Source organism: Argopecten irradians, chromosome 12, assembly GCF_041381155.1.
Source record: "Argopecten irradians isolate NY chromosome 12, Ai_NY, whole genome shotgun sequence".
Lineage (NCBI taxonomy): Eukaryota > Metazoa > Mollusca > Bivalvia > Pectinida > Pectinidae > Argopecten > Argopecten irradians.
Genome location: NC_091145.1, coordinates 12,023,924 through 12,035,299, shown reverse-complemented (window position 1 = coordinate 12,035,299; position 11,376 = coordinate 12,023,924). Strand labels below are relative to the sequence as shown.

At 33.8% G+C, this 11,376-nt stretch overlaps 1 protein-coding gene across 1 annotated transcript in view; it reads left to right on the top strand.

Annotated features, from left to right (window-relative positions):
• The first annotated feature begins 7,406 nt into the window (after positions 1-7,406).
• The window catches only part of LOC138336768 (carbonic anhydrase-related protein 10-like), a 74,283-nt gene continuing 70,313 nt past the window's right edge, over positions 7,407-11,376 (top strand). Inside the window, exon 1 of the mRNA XM_069286324.1 lies at positions 7,407-7,544. The gene's annotated coding sequence lies outside the window, so the exon portion shown is untranslated. The remainder of the gene's footprint in view (positions 7,545-11,376) is intronic.

Below are 11,376 nucleotides of genomic sequence, written 5' to 3'. Positions count from 1 at the left end.
CGTTGTAATGCAAGTGCTGCCTTTAATTGTTTGGTCATTCAAAAATCCAAAAGTTTGTCAGATAGAAATATTTGGACACCAGTCTCACACAAAGCCAATGCTTCGATTCTGTATTTTCATATTACATAATTATCCATCCTTGCATGAAGGCGTTGATTGTGACGTCAAGTATTTGCTAGTAACGTCATACTTTTCAGAACAAAATGCGTAATTGTCGCTCAAAATATGATGACCTTATGATACATGCAAACAAGGGAGGTAACTCCATAAAAAGACGGTATTGCAAATAAAAGGTGAACTAATAACACAGACTGTAGAACAAAAGTAAAATAGTCAATCACCAAATTATAATATGATCTTTTTGAAAAGCTTTGCTCTTGTGGGACAATAATATTGCACTTTAACAGCAATTATTATATTACTAATCGGAGTTTCATCCATCTAATTTCCGTTTTCATTTCCGCTATTTAAAAAAGGGAATAATGTTCGAACATGGTATTGAAAGCATTAAAATTTGAGGTTATCTCATTTGGTCATGATGGCAACTCATGATTGTTTTGTTTGTTTTTTTATGCATGATAACAAAAATTGATTTTGTTTCAACACTTTTTTATCCTAGTGATGATGACGTCATCGTTTTATGCTATTCATGTAACCTTTTATGTTAGAAAAAATACCAAGATTGATTAGAATAATGCCATTAATTTCAGACATAAAAGTTGAATAAAACCGTCAAATGAGGACAACAATTAAATTTTAGTGACATTAACACTCGCTAATCTAACGGTGCATTTTGATATCACACTTGATAACTAATGCTTTCAGTTCAATACAGATGAACTGTGGCTTTGAATTCAGAAACGCCATAAGCTTGTACTGTAAAACGATTAATTTTCACGAGCGACTTTACGTTACTTCCGTTTCGAGGTCAGAGCAAAATCACAAACATTAATTCAATTTCAATTTCAAATATTTCATTGATAGATAGACGTCAGTATGTCACATTTCACTTAGTCCTCTCCCTACGAAAGCCAATTGATATGAATATTGAGAATTTGTGCTTCATTCCAAAATTCGAATATATAGGAAAGCAGGGAAGTTAAGTTGACTAAAAAAAACTTGAGTCACAAGTAAAACTTCACTGGCACTTTTTATTGCACGATATGCTTATCTTCACCAAATACAAAAAAAGAGATGACATGACAAAAACAACATTCATATCATTAATGATCTGTTATTACATAAAATAAAACTTGAAAATAACAAAGACAATGACTCATTTCCGGTAGTCGTGAACTGTCGTAAACCGTCAATGTCATTATTGGTGTGAATACAAATATATAGGTTTAGAACAGATAAAACATGAACAAAGTTATCCAGTCCGATGTTAGATGTGTAAAGAATTCCAAAATGTTTGATCCGTAATGATAAAGGTGCACTTATTTGTAGTTGTTTTAAAATCTACTAAATCAACAATGTTTACACAAAAATCTTTCAAAAAGCACTCGAAATAGAAATTGCTATAATCTCATAAAATGTAATCGCTAGATGCCCAATAATGTTGTTAAGATGCAATATTGAAGGTCATGCCAGAAACATATGTCTTCGGAAACAGAGTCGATGGTGTAGCTTGACACAATAACATTTTCCTAGGCTAATACTAGTGAAATAGCGACCGTCATAATCGCTCTTTTGAGATACTAACGACAAAAAAAAAATCTAACGTTAAATTCTCTTCTGCTTTCTTCAGTGAAATTTACTGGAGTTGTATCACACCAGTGATAATTACTAGTAATCTTTTCACTGGATTAATACTTTTCATAAATAGAGAGATAATTAACAAAAACATTTGACGCAGTATGTTGCCGATTTGTTTCGTGATGCTCAGGGTTGCTGTACACTAACAGTGAAACACGGTATTTACCAGTCATCACATGTTTCATCCGTTGTAATTAGCGCGCTAATTAATAGACATTTTTAATAGAATTCGCATTTATTGATATGAAAAGCTAGTCTAACTGAAATGATTCCTGTAGGTTAGCACGTCACGCAGATATGATACACACGGAAGCGAACAGGAGATATAACGGTCTTTACAATGGCTGCGCCGACAATTACTTAAATTGGGGATCATACTGCTAATCAGTTATAGCTACATAACCCGATACAACTAATCGTTATTTCGTGTTAAAATGTAACAATGACGAGAAATTTCATTTTTATAGTAAAATCAATTCTAGCGCAACATGTTTTCAATAACACTATATAGATATTGCCAGTTTATTCTGTAAGCAGTTCTATGGACCTATTACGCCAAGCTCTTATTCGTATACTATGACAATGCTTCTCAGACCTAATCCCGTAGTTCTGTATGCGGATTGCCAAGGCGAGCACTTGCCCGAACTTACAGTAATTTGCTGAGAGCAGCATTTGTAACGGTATTATCTGAGACCTGAATATGTTTGTAAAGCCTTATTCTTGTAAGTCAATACACTGACTAAGCTTACCGGTCCCGACGTCGTTTTGGCATGTGTCGAGGGGTGACCCGGAGATATTATTTATTGCGGATATTGCTGTTGTTTTCCTGAATTAAGTATCACACATCAGGAGTTGGCTAGAGTTATAGAGTAATGGCCAATTTCTGAGATAATTTGCACCAAGTTGGCTATTCATCCAATTTCAGTCCTGTCAACAAGATGGAGTGCGTTCCCAACATCAGATCGACATTATATTATAACATCTTCTATGACGTACGTGTTTGTGTGATATCCTGGTCAATATTGATGCTATATTATCAAGTATACAGTGTAAATAATTGTGTGCCTTTGTTGAATTATTAAACCATATTGCACTTTCTTTTGAATTTTGTCTTGATGCTTTAATGAATTTCCTCTAACAATTAAACGCGTTTCTTGTCTTAATTAACCGTTTATAATCCATCACACAGCCAGTGGTTTTACTGATCAAGCGTAGTAATTTTTACTTCGCCATTGCAGTAAGGAAACAATATTTTCTTCTTATGCTAAGTTTTGATAAAGAAGGTGAAGCGTATAGAAAATAGCTCAAGCTTAAGTAAGATGTAATTTAGAAGATCTTTACAAGAACCAAACACTACCACCCTGTTACGGATGAAATAAGAAACAACAAATACAATTCATTTTAATGGAAATATAATTAAAAACCGAATAGTGCGGTTGAAATGGCAAACAGAAGTTTCCTCAAAAGGTGACAGGGTATTGGGGTTTGTCTGTATTTTACGACTAACAGGCGATGTAATTTAAGGACATGCTACGTTTTGAAGGTAGATGGAAGCCAGAGTTCCCGGATAAAAGTAACCGATTTGTTTTCATTACATAATAACTGCTGCAATTGGGCAACTGTTAATGATATTCGAAACCACTAAGTATATCGGTTTACTGGTATTGTAAGGACTAATTGTAATTAACCAAATGAATGAAAGGCACAAGGTTTAGGAGCCCAATGCAAAAGTCTAAAATTTGAAATGAACATTAAATTTACTTTCATTGTTTATATTACTTTTAATTCTGCAACTAAGGGACACGAATGTTAAACATTTCAAATTACAGTTAATGAACATGCACGAGAACATCCATATGTACTTTACGAGCCTCTCTGTGCTATATTATGTAATGTAGTCCAAAAAATTCCAACATGGGAATGACTACCTGCATGGAACGCAGCTTAAATGAACATTTCTACAAGATAAATTCCTGGTAACCACACTGTGGTTTGCTTTCCGAACAAAAATCGTGCTATTTTACAAGATGTGACACGAGTATAGTGTAGTAAAGAACTGCTGCTTGGCTTAGTAATAGAGGCCTTCTTGGCCAATTTGTGTTTTCATGCAGGCTTAAAGCAATATAAGCGTGAATATATTTGTCACAGCGACCCTTCCTCTGTAATTAACTGTAGAATTAGCGTCAACTACACAAAGCCAAGTAAGCATGTGTTTCATTTGGTACACCATTCGGTGGCATTGGGTTAGCTTAAGTGACAGACCAACTGCATTTTCGCCGGACTGTAAGCTTGTTAGCTTTATTAATACCTTTTTTTCAGATTGTGTTGACCATTAAATGTTTTAATTAAACTCATACGAGATGGCGGTCGATATCAACTGCCACCAAATATGGTTACTCCATAAGAGTGACGTTTCAACGCCACCTAACGTCAAATTTTAGATTGACCAAGATGAGCTTGAAAGGTAATGTTGTGTGTATAGGTTTGTTATTCTGTATATACTGACATGGATCGTTTTTCTCCAAATGAAACAATCAATCCCAGTAAGAAAATAACGACATATTATTGTGATATTGTACGCTCGGTTTGAAAAAAGAAGATAATAAGGTAGTGTCAATCGGAAAGGTTATGATTGTATATCTACAATAAAGTAATATTAGTACTAGATCCACAAATAACGTACGCCGCATCCAATAATATGTCTCTATCTATCATGTAACATACAACTTCTATGCCCATAACGATAATTTTATATTTCCTTACATTATAAATTTATTCGATAGCATCTTTGATGCGCGAACCTAACGAACTAGATCGTCTTTGAACACGAGACGGAGAAAACAGTACAAAGTAAAAGACGGTCCGTGCTATATATGTATCGATATACTGTCGACTGGCAGTCTGGGGATCAAATGGAGGATGTGATAAGTGGTACAGGTAAGGTACGTAGGTATTAACTGTCCTACCTACAAGGGTTACAGGGTACTTACACCACTGAAATAACAGTGATACCTAATGGTAACAGTAACAGGGAACGATCGAATATAAAAAAAAAAAAAACCCAGCTCTGATCGCCAGTGTTACAATATGGATATGTGATCTACGCTCAGTTTTACGAATATTCTTTATCTTTAAGGAAAGTCACTTAAAATTTTCTATAATAAAGTATTACAGATGGTCAGAAGAAATTTTTACGTTAATTCGCCTTCCTTAAAATCTGTAATGCTTTCCTTTGGAGAATTTTAAGCTTAAGAATTCCTTAAATTCAAGGAATGGTCGTGAAACTGGGCTAAGGTTGAAGAACCGCTTTGTATGAAAATATTGGATACTGATGAATTGTCTGACTTTGCTGACCAATGCTTTGCATTCACTTTGATTGCGTCAAGTTTTGATTGGAAACTATCAGTGTCATCTCGTAGACAACAACAGAGAATGATAAGTGCTCAACGTAAACCTGTATATATAATACTTATTTTAACGTTAATGGTGAAAAGATATATTAAAATGTTGTTTCATTAAAAGGCCATTTATTACTTAACAAGATGTGCTGTACGATAGCCAACTTGTTATTTTTGAGACTATTGTTTGCGCATAGACATTTTTCACAGTACAGAGCCGCCATTTTCTCAAACAATCAAAGCGGACAGAGAACATTTTGTCAAAAAAGTCGAAGGTCACTGAGACAGGGACTTGGAAACATGTCGAGTATGACACTTGGTAGTGTAGTTCCACCTGGGGCCGTGTCTGCCTGACGAGGCGCCCATCACTGTGTACCGACTCACCTTACACGGACATCTCGTGTGGTCCAATATAGACATCAATAAGCCATATAGAGGAATCTCATTGTATATTATCTATTGTAATCATGCAATGTGTGTATATACAGAAAAAAACCAGGTGAGTATTGTTTCCACGGATATCGATCAAATACATCTTCATGAATCAGGTATGCAAACAAAACATGGCCACATTTTTTCTGTCTTTTGTTTTTGTTTTTTTTCTGTTTTTTATCTTGCATCAAAACAAAATTCAATTCATAAGTTATTGGATATTACATGAGTGTCCTCACACACGAAGAGATTAGCTAAACAACCGAATTTGAACATTAGCTTTTTATAAAATGCATTCTTTGTACACACACCTATATACATTGTAGATACAGCATGATGGGTGATGGCAAGAGCTCAGTAGGCTCGTGCCATCTGTGGCAAGATTCGTACACCATCTTCTGCTGCTTTTCATTTATAATGCTGAATCCAAATGTAAATCAATTACAAAACTTGTATGACAACCAATATTTTAGCACGATAATTAATTCATTGATACATTACCATTTTAAATCATTTATCCATTTGATTATGTTTTCTTTGATTGCAGTAAGTTAAAAGCAGCAAACGAGCTTCAGGTTCTGATCAGAGTCAGTCTAACATAAATATACATTATAGATACCATATAGCCGATTATTTTCGCGAACCAAAATATTCGCGATTTGATCTAAAAACGACAAAATCATATGTTAACGATTTTAAATTCTCACGATATGGATTTAATGGTAGATATCATTTAACCGTTTCTCATTATTTCGCGGATCAAATTTTCGCGATCATGGCAATGTGCCGCGAAATCGCGAAAATATCATCCCCGCGAAATTAACCGGCTTTATGGCACATCATAAATAAAGGAGTATTCCAGACAAAGTATATAGGCCAACGTTCATTGTGATGAACATTTAAAGTACATTTTCAAAAAATGTTATCAAATGTGCTGTTGTATTTTCAAAAGTGCTTATTCATTTTTGCCATTAACTGTCCAAATTTGACTTACTTTGTTTTATCTACGTGTTTATAATTTTATTTTCTTGTTTATTTTGTAGGTAAATCAATCATATGATTCACAGAACTTTTGACAATACTTAAGTGTATGTTTTAAAACCTAAAACATAACCAAATAGATTTAATGGACCTGCGTGGATGACTATCGTGACTGAAAGCAGTAACGTCTGTTCATGATGATACGGCACTACTTTTAAGCCCATTTTGTCAAAATCAGTTTTAGTAGCGGCCAGTATGGGTTTATAGAAAGCAAAATAGTTCCTTAATAGAAACACTTCTTTGTAAAGTTATTCGCAAGAATGTTAAAAAAAGAAGAGAAAAAAAGGCTGTCAAGACTGCAGCAGTGAGATCGTTTCAGGAGCGTCATAAAGCAACTTCGTTCCAGTGCTCATTCGAAACAAAACAATTTAATATTAGCTATATAAATGTAATATATATAGCTTAGAAACAGCTGTATTAAAATTCTAGATGATAGATAGAAAATAAAACTGACGAGAATTCAATCCCGAATGATCACTCAGAAATTCTATTACAACATATATAATCGGATCTGCGGTCAGTTATAGCTCGATAAAAATAACTATAAATCACCATTGTGTATCAAATAAAACATACTCCCTTCACGCTATCTATAAAGAAAAAGTCTAGCCTTACCGAACATAACTCATTAATTCCGAGTTAGTTTCTGATAGCGAAAAAGTTTTGACAAAATTGGTAGCGCCGGGTTGATGGCATTGATCGTCATTAAGACCAGGACTACGATCAGCAATATAAGCGGAGCGCATCTGTGGAGTACCACACTTCCCAGCAGATCGCTGACAGAGAAAGGCTTGGTGTCAGTGTTCAGACCAGAGGGTGACTGGAATGCTGAGTCCTTCTTACCACGTGTATATTGATACGTTACCTGTAGTATATATGGCAGTTCCATTGTCAGCAATCGAAGCTTAATTAAAGGTAAGGACATTTTATTTACCTTTCGTATTGTGTAAATGTTTTATGAAATGAATAGACAGGTAAGCACTTACAACTTACATTTTAGTTACATGATAATGTAAGTATTGATTACTTTTAAGAATACTTTAAATGCTTTGGTTATATAGGTCATGTGTTGAATATTTGTTTCCGTTAAGTAACAATTAAGTTAAATGTTAAAAAAGTTAACAATTAAGCTAACACATAATTGACAGGCATTCTTTTAACTTAATCATTATTTCACCTGCAATCCATCGATGCCTATGCACTTGTAAAATCAAATTGTACACGAAATGAAAAGGCATATCTCATCAAATCATAAAATAATTACAACATAATTATTGTTCTATTACATGTAGTTATACATTAATTTTGTTTGTGTTTATATGCAAATGGAAATATACATGTACCTGTCAAAAATCGCTGTGGAATTTATATGCAAATGGAAATATACATATACCTGTCAAATATCACTGTAGAATTCGTAGAATACGGCAAGTAACCTACATGTTAAAATACAGCAAACATTCCACTAGTGTAAACGAACAGCATTGCCATGATAATTAAATTTGTTTTTAACATTAAAGTGGGTCCTTTGCATCTTTTGATGCAACCTTTTAACATTAATTATCATTTGTGTCAAGTTTCGGTTTAGTTGCATCCGATTTTTACCGTATAGTCAGTAAATTTTGTGTGGGCGACATTTCTGTGATGCAAATGATCCCCGAAATATTTAGAAATCGATGAATCATATATATCCTGAAAGAAAGATCGCAAAAATTTAAACCACTAAAATTGATCATTTATTTCGCGAAAAAAATGACTCGCGTAAACAACAGGGTACACGGTATCTTAAAAACCATTGATTACTGGTATCACTGAATAACAATAGACAGGTGAATCAAAGGTGTGATGTAGGTAATCTTTTGATGCCTACATGTGTAACACAGTGCGTGTTATTGAACTCGTAAATGTTAACAAAAGCAGGAGTACAAGTATGAAATGAGGTGTGCTACAGTAATGCAGGAATAAAGAGTGGAACCCTGTTATATATTGATATCCTTGGGAATTTGCAATCTCTTCAATTTATCCAAATTTCAATATAACCAATGAGAAAGACCATGAATATGTGTAAACAGGGATTATAAATCATTCAAATTAAGCAGTTTTTTCAATATAACCGATTTCAAATTAAGTGGGTTCAAATGTAGCAAGATATACTGAATATAATTTACAGGATATTCAAATCTAACCTTCGAATTAACAAGACATAGTGGTTATAATGCAGTTTTCCGTCTCCAGGGCTATTGTTGTTCAATAATTTGATAACACTTAAGAAACACAAAGAATGACAATTTTATGGCTCAGGACTTATCAGGGCCTCGAACTCACGATCTACGGCGCTCTATCGCATAAACAAAAATATTTGCGGCTTACACACCCTGCGCAACATCCGAGTTGTATGACCATGACATTTATAATGGAAATCCATACGTATTAAGTATAGATAAATTTATATAAAAAGCGTTTTTGGTAACAAGAGCGTAAACTATTATTCGGGAATAAAAGAGTAAATATAAGAACGAAAATACCTTTATTTAAAAATGAATTTCTGCCATGAAGTTTGATTCAAAATCTATGTGACAGTTCTTTGTGCTCATAAATGTTAAACCCGCTGGTGGTAATTATCTCTGACATTTCCTTTATATAACTATTTACAATCGTAGTCCAATGTTTCATGTAAACTGCAGATGTTATATGGTTTATCAGACGGAGAGATGTTAAACGTAACAAGATTACTAGAAGACGGCCTGTTTGATGTGCATTTGGAGGTCATTCACTACAATGGCATTACTTCTTGCTGAATACGAAAATGTAAATCTTTAGGAAGGACTCGCATTTAAATTCAAACACGTCCTGAAGTGAAAACTGATTATACAAAAATATGTATGTCTGGTTGCCGGGTTTCTGATGTAAAATAGGTTCCGATTTGTAAAATCTCCATACTTTCGTCTGCATTTCTATGCAGTAAGTAAATTAAATTCATGGTTTTACAAAGAACAATGCTAAACACGACCTTTCCTTTGTGAAACATAAAATGTGTATCCTTCGCGATGGAAGAGGATTTCGGGACAATCGAGTCATTTGGTTTTGTCTCTTTGGAATATTTTCAACAAAAAACGATAAAAGCTTGACTCCGCTGCTGAACACTGCTTCCAATTTGATTGTGCCGTTTGATGTTGAGACTGGTCCCTGAATAAACCTTTGTCAGACGACCTTGTGCTATGCTATGTCGTGACTGTTTTCAGTTCTCTTGGTCTGTTTTAATCGCGACTTTACGGCCCTTTTGGCGGACAGTTTTTATACCTGTACGTCTACAACACGAAAAAACTCTGTCACATACTGATTTTATTCCGTATTAAATCTCCATATAAGGGTAAGGTAAACTTGTTAACTATTCTGGGTCGATATTAAATAGAGTCGGGGCAGAACATGTTCCTAGTAAGACATAACGGTATACAATGTACCAAATGTTCAAGGAAGTGTCCATTAACATATCAACCGTCTTATATTTTCTTTCATAAAATGGATATTTGATTTCTACATGTGTATTAGCATAATGAACGAAACGTGTAAATGATATTTATTATACTTTTTCTGAACACCGATAATGTTTTGAATTCCCTATGCATATCCGTAGAACCGATGGTATTTGTGACCCATGTTAAGTTGAAGTCCTGAAGGATCTTGATTGATCTTAATATGCAACAATACACTTTCAGTACACATTTCATACACGACACGCAAAGCAGCTTTAGAATATTTCAATTTTTATGATGCTTTTCTGCTTATTGAACATTACGTAACATGTAAAGAAAACTATGAAATCGAAATAGACATATAATGTATTGATGATTCAAATGAAACGATCCAATTTGGAAAAAGTTTGCATGCGTATGAAAATACTGTAGGCGTACATTTTATCGCAGGTTTATATTTTACCTTATAAAAAAGAAATATATGCAACGCTGTCATAATCTTGCCTACACTTCCACAACCGTTAAAAACGCGTTAATACAGTAAATCTTAATCTTAATTTAGAAAAAAGTTGTTATTAATCAGAAGATATGGCTTCCCATTTGCGCTCCACTTGAAATATCTTTTTTCAATGCAATGCAGAATTATTATCTTTATCAATATAAAGTTCTGTCATGGAATATATGCATTTTGGCGTTATTAATTGTAATTGATATCGAATTAGATCTAATGACATTTCATACCTTTTAATTTCACATTATTGAATCATATCTTCATGCATTTTGGATGTTTTCTGTCTCCAAGGCTACTGTTGTCTGTAAATATCGATTCGCTTAAAGTTTATCCTTGTATCTTGAAACTGGAGTTTGTTCTGTTTAATTTTATACCTGCCTTATATTTGAAATACCGTTTGTCGATGTGTTTTTTTGCCTTTTGTAAAACACACTAATGCTTAATTACTCACGAAACGTGTTCATTAGTCTTGACATGTTTACGGAAGCAAAAGCCGATTTTGTTATTTGTTACTAATAAATCGTTGGAAAGTCCGTATATCAAATTAATTAGCATCTCTGATTGAAGAGATAATGCACTTTTTAAATAGATTAACGTCAATTACCGTCTGTTGAGAACATCAAGGGAAAATGCATGTAAATTTTCAATGTAATATAGATAATGACATTAAAGAATAACAAATTCAAAACATGAAAGAAAACTCGACATCGATATGATAAAATCTCTATTACAATTTGATGGTTAAGCTCACGAGATATTCTCG